This window comes from Halichoerus grypus, chromosome 11, assembly GCF_964656455.1.
Source record: "Halichoerus grypus chromosome 11, mHalGry1.hap1.1, whole genome shotgun sequence".
In the NCBI taxonomy this organism is placed as follows: domain Eukaryota; kingdom Metazoa; phylum Chordata; class Mammalia; order Carnivora; family Phocidae; genus Halichoerus; species Halichoerus grypus.
In genome coordinates, this window is record NC_135722.1 from 64,894,214 (window position 1) to 64,910,608 (window position 16,395).

The 16,395-nt window shown below is 43.5% G+C and overlaps 1 protein-coding gene and 1 long non-coding RNA gene across 3 annotated transcripts in view; one reads left to right on the forward strand and one right to left on the reverse strand.

The window, feature by feature from the left end:
* Positions 1–16,395, reverse strand: part of ME3 (malic enzyme 3) — a 196,770-nt gene that overhangs the window by 131,608 nt on the left and 48,767 nt on the right. The gene's annotated exons all lie outside the window — the stretch shown is intronic.
* On the forward strand, positions 10,870–14,976 carry LOC144379534 (uncharacterized). Its single transcript, XR_013442693.1, has 2 exons — positions 10,870–11,130; positions 13,842–14,976. It is a non-coding gene; the product is annotated as an uncharacterized LOC144379534 (long non-coding RNA).

Genomic DNA, 16,395 nt, shown 5'->3' on the forward strand with positions numbered 1-16,395 from the left:
GATCCCCAAACCAGACAAAGACTGCAACAAAAAGGAGAGCTACAGACCACTATTTTGGATGAACATGGATGCCAAAATTCTCACCAAGATACTGGCCAGTAGGATCCAACCGTACATTAAAAGGATTATTCACCATGACCAAGTGGGATTTATTCCTGGGCTGCAAGAGATGGTTCCATATCCACCAATCAGTCAATGTGATACATCACATTAATAAAAGAAAGGACAAGAGCCATATGATCCTCTCAATAGATGCAGAAAAAGCATTTCACAAAGTACAGCACCCTTTCTTGATCAAAACTCTTCACAGTGTAGGGATAGAAGGTACATACCTCAATATCCTAAAAGCCATCTATGAAAAACCCACTGCAAATATCATTCTCAATGGGGAAAAACTGAGAGCTTTCCCCCTAAGGTCAGGAACACATCAGGCATGTCCACTCTCACCACTGTTGTTCAACATAGTACTAGAAGTCCTAGCCTCAGCAATCAGACAACAAAAAGAAATCAAAGGCATCAAAATCAGCAAAGATGATGTCAAACTCTCACTCTTTGCAGATGACATGATACTTTATGTGGAGAACTCAAAAGACTCCACCCAAAAACTGCTAGAACTCATACAGGAATTCATCAAAGTGGCAGGATATAAAATCAATGCACAGAAGTCATTTGCATTTCTATACACTAACAACAAGGCAGAAGAAAGAGAAATCAAGGAATCAATCCCATTTACAATTGCACCAAAAACCGTAAGATACCTAGGAATAAATCTAACCAAAGAGGCAAAGAATCTGTACTCAGAAAACTATAGAACACTCATGAAAAAAATTGAGGAAGACACAAAGAAATGGAAAAACATCCCATGCTCATGGAAGAACAAATATTGTTAAACAAATATTGTTAAAATGTTTATGCTGCTTAGAGCAGTCTATATATTCAATGCAATCCCTATCAAAATATCATCAACTTTATTCATAGAACTGGAACAAATAATCCTAAAATTTGTATGGAACCAGAAAAGATCCTGAATAGCCAGGGGAATGTTGAAAAAGAAAACCAAAGCTGGTGGCATCACAATCCTGGGCTTCAAGCTGTATTACAAAGCTGTAATCATCAAGACAGTATGGTATGGCACAAAAACAGACACAGAGATCAATGGAACAGAATAGAGAGCCCAGAAATGGACCCTCAACTCTATGGTCAACTAATCTTCAAAAGCAGGAAAGAACGTCCAATGGAAAAAAGACAGTCTCTTCAACAAATGGTATTGGGAAAATTGGACAGCCACACATAGAACAATGAAATTGGACCATTTCCTTATACCATACACAAAAATAGACTCAAAATGGTTGAAAGACCTAAATGTGAGACAGGAATCCATCAAAATCCTATAGGAGAACACAGGTAGCAACCTTGGCCGCAGCAACTTCTTGCTAGACAGGTCTCCAAAGGAAAGGGAAACAAAAGCAAAAATGAACTATTGGGACTTCATCAAGATAAAAAGCTTTTGCATAGCAAAGAAAACAGTCAACAAAACCAAAAGACAACGACAGAATGGGAGAAGATATTTGCAAATGACATATCAGATAAAGGGCTAGTATCCAAAATCTATAAAGAACTTATCAAACTCAACACCTAAGGAACAAATAATCCGATCAAGAAATGGGCAGAAGACATGAACAGACATTTCTGCAAAGAAGATATACAAATGGCCAACAGACACATGAAAAAGTGCTCAACATCACTTGGCATCAGAGAAATCCAAATCAAAACCACAATGAGATACCACCTCACACCAGTCAGAATGGCTAAAATTAACAAGTCAGGAAATGACAGATGTTGGCAAGGATGCGGAGAAAGGGGAACCCTCTTACACTGTTGGTGGGAATGCAAGCTGGTGCAGCCACTCTGGAAAGCAGTATGGAGGTTCCTCAAAAAGTTGAAAATAGAGCTACCTTAAGACCCAGCAATGCACTACTGGTATTTACCCCAAAGATACAAATGCAATGATCCAAAGGGGTACGTGCACCCCAATGTTTATAGCAGCAATGTCCACAATAGCCAAACTACGGAAAGAGCCTAGATGTCCATCGACAGATGAATGGAAAAGAAGATGTGGTATGTACACAGTGGAATACTACTCAGCCATTAAAAAAATGAAATCTTGTCATTTGCAGTGATGTGGATAGAACTAGAGGGTATTATGCTAAGCGAAATAAGTCAATCAGAGAAAGATAATTATCATATGATCTCACTCACATGTGGAATTTAAGAAACAAAACAGAGGATCATAGGGGAAGAGAGGAAAAAATAAAACAAGACAAAACCAGAGAGGGAGGCAAACCATAAGAGACTCTTAATCTCAGGAAACAAACTGAGGGTTGCTGGAGGGGAGGAGGTGGGGGGATGGGGAAACTGGGTGATGGACATTAAGGAGGGCACGTGATGTAATGAGCACTGGGTGTTATAGAAGACTGATGAATCACTGACTTCTACCTCTGAATTCCTCACTGCCCCTTCCATGCTTTGGCTCCCACTGTCCTGGAGTGTCCAGCCTCAATCCTCTGGTAAATCTTACTCATCCCAAACCTAACTCAAGTCTTAGCCCTGGGATAAAGCCCTTTAGCTACTCTCGTCCACCCCTTCCTCCATTTTCCAAAATGTTTTCCATTCTTAAAGTCAGAATCACACCCCAAAAGAAAGACAGTGGAAAAGGCCATCCTTCAGCCTTTGTGTTCGCAAGTACCCTCCTCCACTACCAGAGACCTGGTAGGACATAAAATTGTAATTATGAGAAAGTAAACTGTGGCTCATCTAAAAAGAAGGCAGAACAAGAGTTGTTCCTAGAACATTGGAAAAAAGGATTCCTTCTCTTTTCAACTTTCGGGTTCAAGTATAAGCAAGGGTTCAGCTGGAAAGCTGTGGGTTAATACTGTTGTAGTTAATGACTGGCCATGTAGCCATAGGCAAGTTACTCAACTTCTCAGAGCCTCAATTTATTAATCTGTAAATGGGCTAATAATACCAATTCCACAAGGTCATCAGAAGGTCATTTAAATCATTTGTGTATTCATTCAACATATTTATTGTGTGCCTTACTGTGTGTCAGGCACTCTGCTAGGGGCCGGGCTATGGCAGTGCACAAGACAGGCAAAGACCTTGCCTTCCTGGAGCCTGCAGATCAGAGGGAGAGATATTACAGAAATAATATCACAGTAATTGCCTGTGTAATAATCTAGGGAGCCAGGCACCAAGCTTGGCGTCTGGTTCAGATGCATTCCCAATACACACTAAGTTAGTTCTCTCACTTTCTTAACTTCACCCAGAGGGAGGTAACACGTCCTGTTTGCAAGTACATGCGAGTTCCTTATTTCCGAAGTGGTCAGGGCTCTCGCTGTAAACAGGTGCCATGTCAGGCCCTCACAAACACAGATGGGGCACTGAGGAGACCACTGCAAGGTGACTAAATTCATGTTCTCTCCAGGCTCCTGAGTCAAAGGAGACTCAGTAGAAAATGACCACATCAAGTCACATACCTCAACCTCCAAAAACCTGTGGCTCACTAGAGAAGAAAGGGCAAACACTAACCGATGGGGTAAGGCATTGTTCCAGGCCCTGGGCCGTGAGGGGGCAAAAATGGCAGCCTCCAGTGGGGCCTGGGAACACTGCGACTGCCCTCTCCACGGCCCGTCCATTCACTGGAATATGAAGGGTGGGGGAGGGCCCTTGACTAATGTGCTCAATCCATTTCTGGTGAAAGAAAGCCTGGGTTTCCCTCAGGTTTCCTCAGGAGTGACAATGGAAATTAAAGACCTCTGGGCACAAAGGCTTTCTTAACTCCCTAGTGCCCTAGGACAAAAGAATCAGGCCCAGGCGCTGTCCCTGCTCTCTGTGGGGTGGTGGCTATGTGTCCTGAGCCGCTGGAGAGAGATGTCCTCCCCTGCCCTTTGTCACCTCCCAGGACCTGCTCTGTGCCCTTGGCACCTGCACTGCTGGGGAGACCACCTGAGCCGGGAGGTCCGAACACGAAAGCTCCTTCTTTTATTCCTTTAGCAGCAGATGGTAGGGAATAAATCTTGCAGGCCTGGGATTAGCAGCATCCTTATTTTGGACACTGGCTAGAGAATCAATTGATCTCTCCTCTCTTGGTGCTGACCTCTCTGTCACCCACACAGCCCCAGAGCTCTAAAAATATCTGTCAGATTTACTGCAAGTGTTTGTTTACAAAAGTCTGACTCCCCATTTAGACTCTCAGGTTTCCTTATGGCAGGTACTGTGTCTTACTTATTTTTACCTTAGTGCTTGTGTTGTAGTAGGAGCTTAATAAATGTTTGGGGGGTGGGGGGAGAGGGAGAACGAATGAATATAAATGAATGAATGAACAAATATTGGTCTTTAGGGCTGGACAACAGGATTAGGAGATGCCACTGTGGACTTGAAGGACTCTGCTGGGTCCTCAGAGTTTCCACAGAGGTGTGAAGCAGGGATTTGTCATGGGAATAGAGGGGTCTGTCTTGCTTCGGGTGTGCTGCCCCCCAGCACGGTGACAGGGTGAGGGGCTATGGCACTCTTGCGCATGGCCCCAAACCGGGAGGGGGCTCGGCCCACACGGGACCCCAGTGTTACTGCGGGCAGAAGGGTCATGGACACTATCAAAGAAGAGCTTGTTGTTCAAGTTTGAAAAGTACGTCATCAGACAACCTGGCAACCTCCCAGCGGAGACCATCAACAACGTGATGGAGAGACTCTTGTGACTTCATCTCTTTACCCACCTAGAGCCTGTCTATTAAGCACCTCCTATGCACGGGGCTGTGTGGGGCAGTGGGGATATAGAGATGAAGTAGAGAAAGTCCCTTCGTTAAGGACCTCACATCCCAGGGATGGAGACGAAGTTAAGAATAGGAAACAATTCAAGATGTTAAGCACACAGAGAAATGTATCAAGCGCTCTGGGGTAGAGGGTAGGGAGAGAATGATTCTTCTTGAGGGCTGGGGCGAGCAGTGGGAAAGGCTTCACAGAGAAGCGACATTTGAATTAGACCTTGGCTTTGGACATTTCTTCAAGCCTAGAGGCAGGAGAGGGCAGGCTTTCTGAGGGAATAGGAAGAGATCTGGGGAGGGGGATCATACTGGGAGCGGGCAGGGCTGAGGGGCAGTGGTATGACAGGCAGCAGGATTTGGGGGGTGGGAACAGGTCTGACCAGATTGAAATGCAGGTCTTAGCCTGCAAGCTTTGCTAATTATAGTACTCTGGAGGCAGCAGGGTGCTCCTAAAAGGTTTCAAAGCATAGTCTCCATGTGCCATGCTAAGGAATGTTAACTGTCCTGTAGGCAACGGGGAGGGCAATCAAGCACGCAGGTGCAGGTACAGATCCAATCTTCACATTAAAGAGCCCTCTGGAGCCGACTGGAGGACCAGGGAGGGGAGGAGCCTGGAGGCCACAAGGCAGTGATAGGCTCCTGCCACTGTCCAGGTGAAGGAGGAAGATGCTTTATACCAGGGCAGAGCAAACAGAGTGGAAGGAAAGGGATAGCTTCAAGGTACATTTCAGAGGGAGGGAAAGCAAGATATGCTGCCTCCTTGTGTACTGAGCTATTTGGGTGAAGGTAGAAACCGTGCAGGCCTTGGATGTCTCAAGCCAGGGAGACTGAGGCCAGTCCCCATTTCTATTTCTCAGCCTGCTTAGGTATCTGTGCTGGAGTCCTCACAGTCTCCCTGACACTTTTCCTTTGCTGGGGTCTGATTAGCCGTGCCAGCATTGGAGGAGTTGCCTGACATCAGCCTTCATGGTTTGGAATGTGGCAAATGACTGTTCTTTTCTGATTCCGAGTCTCTACAGATCTCCTGTTATGGGTTGAATTGTTTCCCTTCTCCGACAACGCCCCCTCCCCCCAAATTCATGTGCTGCAGTCCTGACCCCTAGTTCCGCAGAACATGACTGTATTTGGAGCTAAGGCTTTTTTAGAAGAGGTAATTAAGTTAAAATTGGGTTGTTCCAGTGGATCCTAATCCACTATGACTGGTGTCCTTAAAGAAGAAGAGATTAGGACACAGACAACACAGACAGAGGGAAGACCACATGAAGACACAGGGAGAACACAGCCGTGTGCGACCAAGGAAAGAGGCCTCGGAAGAATCCCAACCTGCTAACACCTTGATCTTGGACTTCTAGCCTTCAGAATTGTAAGAAAATTAAGTTCTTTTGTTTAAGCCACATGGTCTGTGGTATTTTGTTATGGGAGCCCCAGCACAGTAATATACTTCCTGTATACAAAATCTCACCCAGAGCCCAAGCCTGCCTGAAATCAGAATAAGCAAGGGCTGGGAACTGGGGCCGTGTTCCCTCCTGTTATTTCTCCAGCCAGTCCAGCTTCTCCACTGGCCACTTTTGTTATTGTAGTCACAGCATCATGACAACAGACAGGCAGGTAAGTCCAAAGAATTCCATCACTGGAATGAGAATGGCACTGGGTTGTTAATAGCAGTGGACTGGTGCTTTTCTCTAGAGTCCCTCAAATGGTTCACAAAGCTGACAACAACCCAGCTCTCAGCACAGGGTTATGACGAGGATTCAGTGTGACCATGAATGAGAAGATAACAGAGAAGGGGCATGGAGATGGAGTCTGTGGATTAGGCTCACTGCGGGGAAAATGACTCCCCTCTGTGCACCCACGCTGCGGTTCACCGGAACCCTGACAAATAAACGCAGCAGACCAGCTATATGCCGGCCCTGTGCTACATAGAACAGACAGGGTCCCACTCCGGGAACTGACAAGGTCACTCCCAAACTGTCAGGAATTCCACCCTTCATCACAAAAGGATCTCACGATGCTCTGGACAGCTTTCTCAAAAGGTGCCACTTTGCTACCCCAGGAGTAAGAATAGTATCAACAGCAATCAGCACATGCTTTGGTTTTATGCTTAATATTTTGTGAAACATACAAGTTTCACAGACCTCACATGAGCTACACAAAGTCTCTGGAACATCAACACACACCCGGCAAGTTGCAAAGAGGAGTCACAAGCCTCAGCTCCAATGGACTCTGAGTTCAACAGGGATTTTGTAACATATATCTTTCCTAAATTTAAAAGTAATATATGCTTATTATACACTGAAAAGTTAAGAAAATTAAATAAAAATTACACCTAGTCTCATCACTCAGAGATAAATACCGAGTCATTTGGCCTGTTTTCTTCTAATATCTTTTCTGTGCTTAAGAAAAAAACTTGTTTAAACAAAGTTGAGATCATACTATACATAAAATTTCCAATTCTTTTTTCACTTAAAATTATATAAGCATTTTCCCATATACTAAAACTTCAACTTAAAACATTACTATACAACTGAAAAAGAGCTCCAACTGATTATCTAATAATTCCTATTTTGTCGAATTGTTTCCCAACTCTCCCTATTATAAATTATGCTTTGATGAGCACACACTTGGTTTGCATTTCTGTTTTTTTCTTCTTATTTATTTTATTTTTTTTGTTTTTTAGATTAAACTACTATGGGCCTTTAGAGACTGATAACTCTCATTCATGCATTCAACAAATATTTAATGAATACCTGCTAGGTGCTGGACAACATTCTAAAAAAAATTTCAAAACAGACAAAATATCCCTGCCTTCATGAAACTTACATTCTAAATTTTAAGTCTCTTTAGGTATATTGCCAAATCAGTACATAAGTAGCCGTCCTACTGCATTTTCACTAGCACTGAGGATTATGGTTTAAATTTTTTTTGACAATTTCATTACAGTTAATGGCAGTGTTGCATTCTTTAAGGACTTTCCCCCTTTCCTCTCTGCCTCCGTGCATTTACCAACTCATAAAATACAAGTAGATAAAGAGACGTTTAGATTCCCATCCAAATGGCAAGTTTCAGCGTTATTTTTTTTCATCCAGTGAGAAAACAATCCTAGCCCCAAATCAGGGATGACAACAGTGAAATCACCCCCTATATTTTGCAAGGGAGCCCTTGATGGTAGTAGGGAATGATGATGACAAATCTGTGTCTTGTTAGGGTTTGACGTGTCTGGGAGCTGAGTTAGCACCAAGTTTCTCCAGCCAAATGCCCGGTCTCCTTGGGGGACCAGGCAGGACGAGCCAGGTGGGATCTCTGCAGCACAAGACTGAGGTCAGAGTCAAATCAGTTCTTTAACTAAAGCACTTGGTAGGCTATAAAGCACTGAATGTTAGAAGGGAGACCTTTGGAGGATGTTGAAGACTTCGAGAGGGTCTTATATGTATGGAAATATATTTTAAAAAGTGAATAAAACAAAATAAAAAATAAGGAAAATGACAATATTCTATATAATATATATAATATTTGGGGAGTGTTTTATCATGTGTTAGAAACTTTCAGAATACTCTTTTTACAATACATACATAATAGTGGTTATAATGTATCAGGCGCTGCTTTGAGCACTGTTGACCCATATAATCATTATAACCTGCTTATGATATAGATCCTACCATCTTCATTTGATAGATGAAGAAACACAGTTTAGGTCAGGAGGGATTTACTGAGTATCTTCTATGAACGAGGCATTGTGTTGGCCTAGGATCACAAAGCTCATGGGTGGGAGGGCTGGGAGTCTGGATCTGGCTCAAGATCTGTCTGAATCCAGGCTCTCATTCTTTCTACTACGTCTTGCTTAAAGGAAAATGTTGTCTTGTTTGGGTTGATGTCTAAGAGGCAACGCTGGACCAGGGCACAGCGCTCTTGGAACAAAATGCCAGAATTAGAACAGAGGCTCGCAGCTGTGCTGTGCTTTGCTGGGGGGGGTGGGGCAGTTGTGCTCCCAGCGCACCTGGGGGGCCCCTCTCTACCCCTTCAAGCCCCTGTCACTTTAATACGGTCCAGGTGATTCAGAATATATCTTTTTGGTTCAGATTCCTCCATGCAATGAACAATAGTCTCTAGGAATTCCAAGAAGTGCTGTAACAATCCTTGGCCTTGGCATTAAAATCAGTTGAACCTTCAGTTATTGAAAATTCTCTTATATTTTTCCCCTGACAACTCTCCCTGTACCTCAGACTGCTTTGATAGCTCCCTTCATGGTTGCCTTCATATTTCAAAACCTATAAAATTACATATTTGAAGGGATTATTCAATTTTTTCCTATGGAAACACACATACCCCATAATGCTTTAATAATGATAACCAGATGGATGGAGGGGTCTTTGACAAGGGGTTTCTTCAGCTAATTTGAGAACATACTGAATTTCAGCTTTTGTGACTAGTGCAAAAATGAGCAGAATGTAAAGTGCCCTGTAAATTTCCTACTTGTGCAATTTTAATACTTTCATCATAGTCAGATGAAATATATTTAAAGCCAACTCTCCCCCTCCTCCATTTTTGAAGGCACAGGTTTCGGGTTTTCCTCAGTCAAATCCAGGAAAATGTTTAACCAGAAGGACTGGATACTCCTAAGTAGTTCCCACTCAGAATTCAGCCCGTAACACCTCCAGTCAGTGCGTATGCTCTGGCCTCCTTCCTTCCTCTCAGAAGAGTCCAAGAGACTCTCACAAGGCTTCTTACCTACATGTAGAATCAGAAAATACTGGCCAGAAGGGACCTTAACAATCATCTGGTCTACCTCTCTCAAGCTGTAACAGAGGAAACCAGTTTTAGAAAGGTTCTGGACGTGGCTAAGGTCACGTGCATGGTAAGTGGCAGAGTGTAGACTTGAACCACGTTCTACATGTAATGTTCATTCATTATGTCACCTTGCCTCTCTCTTCTGCTTTCCTTTCCTGTACTTTCTCTCCTTTTTTTGTTACTGCTTTCCATTTCCCCTGTGAGAACCAGGTCTTGGATGATGAGGAGGTGAGTCAAACTACAGTGGGTCGGGTTGTGAAGAACAGCCGCAACAAGGTGCAACAGGAAACCGAGGAAAGGTTCTGGCAGAGGCAGCCAGAAAAAGTTTGGCTGACAGGTTCAGCATAAGGTAGAGGCTCAGGTAGATAGGTGGTATGTGGAGAGCTGGGAATTTGACATCAGATAACACACAGAAATGTATAAGCAGATTAGATGAGCAGCAGGGAGCAGGGACCCAGACTCAGGAATGGCCTTTCAGTGATAAGGACTTGCATTCATAAGACCTGAGGTGCGGTACCAAGGGATGTGACCACAGGGGTCCTGGTACTGGGACCTGGAACCAGAAACTGGAATACAGTCTCAAGGAACATGTTTACAAGGTCAGGTCAGAACCAGCAGTGAACTGCTGCCCAGAGTTCCTTAAATTCTTCCAAACCAGTGTGGCAGAGACAGTTAGTAGTTGAACAAAGAGGCCACGTACCTCCACAAATCTAGCCTCCCTTGCAGCTGGACGGGGACCATGGACTGTTTTTAGCCTGTGAGGGCAAGTGGAGATCATGGAAGCCACACATCTTGTTGCTGCTGGGGGGAGGCCCACTAGACACCTACTGAGAACAGGCTTGTTGTGGCTCCTTGTCCCCTCATCCAATTCTGTGAAGTACTGGACACAGCATGACCTTCTGACATGAGGACTTAATGTCTACCTGGGAAATGCCTTGGAGCACAAGGGTATACCTTGCTGCAAAGGGGCTGTCTCCTAGAAGAAAAAAAGAGCAAAGAAGTGTCCCCTCATAAAACCAATGCTCTCTGCACATTATAACTTCTTGTTTTGTTGAGAAATACCTGAGAACTGGATAAAAGTAGGGAATTTCTATAGGATATAAATGTAAACATATACAAATATATCAAAATTACATAATGTAAATAGATTAATGTGGATGTAAGCAGATTTACATAGGTATAGATTTACATTGCCTAACTCATTTCGTCCTCTCAACAACTAACTGAGGCAGGTGCAATTATGATGCTCATTTTACAGATGAGGAAACTGTGGCACAGTTTCTGTAAGTAACCTGGGAGACAGTTAACCCTGGAGTAGAAAATCCAATATGTTAAGAGGAAGCTAAGGCCACGCTGGGGTGAGGCCCTCACTTCATCCGGCGACTACACTGTGCCCAGCAGCACCAGCCCAACACTCGCATGCCCTTCTCGGAGCTCGCCTGCATCTACTCGGCCCTCATCCTGCTCCAGGATGAGGTGATGGTCACACGGAGGATAAGAGCAACGCCCTCATTAAAGGCCGGGGGTAAGTGTTGAACCTTTCGGGCCGGGCTTGTTTGCAAAGGCCCCGGCCAATGTCAACATCGGGAGCCCCATCTGCAATGTAGGGGCTGGTGGACCTGCCCCAGCAGCTGGACCTGGCCCCCTCCCCTTCCCCCACAGCACAGCTGCCCCAGTCGAGGAGAAGGAGGTGGAAGCAAAGAAGAATCAGAGGAGGCTGATGATGACATGGGCTTTGGTCTTTCCAACTAAACCTCTTCTGTAACCTGTTCAATAAAAAGCTGAACTCTTAAAAAAAAAGATAAAGAAAAACCACTACATTAGAAATGACATTTTAATAGATAGTTAAGAAACTATTTAATTTAGTAATTTAAGAAAAATTACTATTGAATATACCTATTACCATAATTTAAACATATATATATATATATATATATATATATATATATATGTATGTATACACATTTTTTTTTAATGTAGGTTCCACACTCAGCACAGAGCCCAGTGTGGGGCTTGAACCCATGACCCTAAGATCAAGACCTGAGCTGAAATCAAGAGTTGGACACTTACCTGACTAAGCCACCCAGGTGACCCTGTATTTTATATATTTTTAAAATTAAAATTAACCATTTAAAAATGCATTTAGGGGGCACCTGGGTGGTTCAGTCTGTTAAGCGTCTGCCTTTGGCTCAAGTGATGATCTCAGGGTCCTGGGATCAAGTCCCACAACAGGCTTCCTGCTCAGCGGGGAGTCTGCTTCTCCCTCTGCCCCTCCCCTGCTCATGCTCTCTCTCTCAAATAAATAAATAAAATCTTTAAAAATAAATTAATTTTTAAAAATGCATTTAGTACATTCACAAGTTGTGCAACCAACACCTTTATGTATGTAGTTTTAAAATATTTTTATCACCCCAAAAAGAAACATCCTTTTTTTTAAAATTTTTTTATTGTTATGTTAATCCCCATACATTACATCATTAGTTTTAGATATAGTGTTCCATGATTCATTGTTTGTGCATAACACCCAGTGCACCATGCAGAACGTGCCCTCAATACCCATCACCAGGCTAACCCATCCTCCCAACCCCCTCCCCTCTAGAACCCTCAGTTTGTTTTTCAGAGTCCATCGTCTCTCATGGTTCTTCTCCCCCTCCGATTTCCCCCCCTTCATTCTTCCCCTCCTGCTACATTCTTCTTCTTCTTTTTTTCTTTCTTAACATATATTGCATTATTTGTTTCAGAGGTACAGATCTGAGATTCAACAGTCTTGCACAATTCACAGCGCTTACCAGAACACATACCCTCCCCAGTGTCCATCGCCCAGTCACCCCATCCCTCCCACCCCACCCCCCACTCCAGCAACCCTCAGTTTGTTTCCTGAGATTAAGAATTCCTCATATCAGTGAGGTCATATGATACATGTCTTTCTCTGTTTGACTTATAAAAAGAAACATCCTTGCCATTAAGCAGCTGCTCTCCATATTCCCAGTCCTCCATCCCCCAGACCTAAGCAACCACTCAGCTACTTTCTGTCTCTATAGATCTCACTATTTTGATATATTTATTCTAGATACTTCATCTAAATGGAATAGTATAATCGGTGACCTTTTGGGTCTGCCTTCTTTCACATTAGCGTGTTTCTGAGGTTCATCTTGTAGCATGTATCAATGCTTCATTCCCTGGAATGGCTGACTCATCTCCATTGTAAATATACACTACTATCTGTTCATCCTTTCATCTACTGGTGGACATCTGTGCTCCTTCACCTTTACGCTGCTGTGAAGAGTGCTGCTAGGGATACTCTTACACATGCATTTGTTGGAGTGTCTCTTTTCCACTCTTTTGGGTATCTACCTAGGAGAGGACTTACTGGGTCATACAGTGATTCTATGTTTAACTTTTACAGGAACTCCCACAATGAATTCCACAGTGGCTGAATCACAGCAAATTCCACAGTAGTTGAATCATTTTACATTCTCACTAGCAATGTACAAAGGTTCCAATTTCTCCATATCTTAACCAACTCTTGTTATTCCCGGTGTGGTTTTTTTTGTTTGTTTGTTTGTTTTTAGTACTGCCATCTTGGTGGATGTGAAGTGGCATCTCATTGTGATTTTGATATGCGTTTCTCTAATGATAAATGATGTGGAGTATCTTTTCCTGGGCCACTGGCTATTTGTATATCTTCTTTGAAGAAATGTCTATTCAAGTAACTTTACTCATTTTAAAGTTTCTTTGTCTTTTTTTGTTGTTGTTGTTATAAGAGTTCTTTATATACTTGTAAACATTTTCTCCCATTCTGTAGGTTATTTTGTTATATTAAAGCTGAGTTTCTAAGTCTCTTACTCAAAGAGACTTCCTAGGATATTAAAAAGTTTGCTTTAATATTTATAAATACTGTTATACCCTTGACACTATAGATGTTTGCTATGGAAATATTTGTTATTGAAATTTGTTATTAAACTTTGTAGTTTGTAGTAGAAAAAATTAACAAGTATTTACTAAGCATCTGCTATGTCTATGTCTCTTGTCCTCAATGTATTTTAATTTACTTTGGAGCAAAAGACTTTTACTATGGACATGGCTACAGCATACACAATCCAGTGTGGTGTAAAGTGTTGGAATGAGAGTCAGCTTCATGGCCTGTCGAGCCCAGACAAGGTGCTTTACTTCTGCGTCTTGGTTTTCCCCATCTGTAGCACAGGGCTGGTAGTAACTGCTTTGACTCCCTCCTAGGGCTGTGAGGATCAGATGAGAAAAATGAGAATCTGCACCAAGGAATTCGAGAGCTCTTTGGGATCCCCCTGTTCACCCCAACACACACATGCACACACACAAAAGCGCTTCGTAAACTTCATCCGCTGTACTGATGTCGTCCTGGGCAAACCAGGTCGGATGGTGTCCTCCTCACAGCATTCCTGGAGTGTTTTCTAAAACACAAATCTGACTGTGTTACTCTGTCCTCTAAAGCCCTACAGTGGCTCCCTCTCTTCAAAGAGAGACTTGGTGATGTGACTCTTCAACCTCTCCTCTGACTCTGACGCCCAGGGCCCCAGACCGGGCTGTGCCACCCCGGGTTTCCGGCCTGCACCACCCTCCGCGACTCCTCAGAACACCTGTACCTGCTGTTCCACCAGCACTCAGAAGCTGGGTGTGCTTCTGAGCCATGGGATCTGACAACCGTAAGCAGGCGTGGGTCCTGCGAAGGCCTCCATCTCAGAGGCGTGATGGAGAGGAGATCACTCTGCTTCTGAAGACTAGTGTGGACGGCACAACTCTGCCCCCAGTAGCCGTGTGACCTTGGGCCAGCCTCCCTGGGCCTCAGCTTTCTCATCTGTGATTCAGGGGAGCTCAGAGTCCCTTCCAGTCTAGGACTTGGCATTTCCTCTATGAACAAGTACTTATTTTTAGCTTTACTGAGGTATAATTGACAAAATGGTAATATATTTAAAGTATACAGCATGATGATTCCATACATGTACACCCTGTGTCGAGTTAATTAATGTAACCATCTCACATATTTATCCTTTTTGTGTGTGTGAGAATACTTCAGTTCTACTCTCTTAGCAATTTCAGTTACACAGTACAGTCACCATGTTATGCATTAGATCAGATTCTTATAACTGAAAGTTCGTACCCTTTTACTGACTCTTCCCTATTTCCCCCACTCCTAGGCAACCATCATTCTACTTTGTTTCTGTGTGTTCACCTTCTTTTTTTTTTTAAGATTCCACATGTAAGTTTGCCACATGTAGCATTTGTATGAATAAGTATTTTTTGTTGAATTACAGTTGACCCTTCTTGAACAACACAGGTTTGAACTGCGCAAGTCCACTTCTAGGTGAATTAAAAAAAAAAATACAATACTGTATATGTGTTTTCTCTTTCTTATGATTTTCTTTTCTTTTTTTTTTTTAAAGATTTTATTTATTCGACAGAGAGAGACACAGCGAGAGAGGGAACACAAGCAGGGGGAGTGGGAGAGGGAGAAGCAGGCTTCCCACGGAGCAGGGAGCCCGATGCGGGGCTCGATCCCAGGACCCTGGGATCATGACCCGAGCTGAAGGCAGATGCTTAACGACTGAGCCACCCAGGTGCCCCCCCTTATGATTTTCTTAATAACCTTTTTTTCTCTAGTTTATTGTAATAACACAGTAAATATAATATATATAGCATACAAAATATGTGTTAATCAACTGTTCCTATTATCGGTAAGGCTTCAAGTCAACAGTAGGCTTTTTTGGTAGTCAAGTTTCTGGGAAGTGAAAAGTATACAAGGATTTTTAACTGCTTGGGGGTCGGTGCCCCTAACCACCACCTTGTTCCTTCAAGGGCTAGCTGTACATTGAAATCAGTGGTACTTAACAATAGTCATTATTCATTGATATTTACTATTTCAGGCTCTATTCGACTACATTATTTTTTTAAAAGATTTATTTATTTATTTTAGAGAGAGAGAGTGCAGCGGGGGGGGGGGGGGGGACAGAGGGAGAGGGAGAGAATCTCAAGCAGACTACCCCCTGAGCACGGAGCCTGACATAGGGCCTGATCTCATGACCCTGAGATCATGACCTGAGCCAAAATCAAGAGTTGGACACTCGGCCACCTGTGCCAACAGATGCCCCTCAACTACATTATTTGGAATCTTTGTAACAAACTTGTCAAAACAGATTTATAAAAATCACGCCTGCTTTTACAGATGGAATGGACAAGCAGCCTCCCTGGGTCATACAGCCAGAGAGGGGGGAGGTGGCTAGGCTTCAAACCCAGACAGTCTGACTCCAAAGCTCAAAGTTTTTCCCTTCAAGTCTCTTCCTCCAGGACACTTTCAATGATTTTCTCCTCCCTGAGTCTGTCTCCACGCCCCAACTTATTGGCCCAGAAACAACGGACTATTTCTCCACTCCAGCTTTCTAAGAGCTTCCAGAGCCTATTGTGTGTCCCTCCCAGAGAAGGATCTGGGAGTCCGCTGCACGTTGCCACCGAGAAAAGACTCCACCTCCCCATCCCCCCACTCCCACAGCTGTCTGAGCTCATCTGAGAAGAGCAATAACAACAATATCATATGACACTTACATAACAATGAGCAATTGATCCTAGCAATCCCATAAGTCAAGTGAGGATTGATTTTATGGATGAGGAGACTGAGGCTCAGGAGTTCCCTTGCCCATGACCACATACTTGGCTCCAAGTACATTGCTTCCCCCCTGAGCCTTTGACACACCATGTTGAGCTAGAGTTTGGGGAAATCTCTCAGGGACACGTCTTCCTAAGTTTCTCCTTGTGGTCA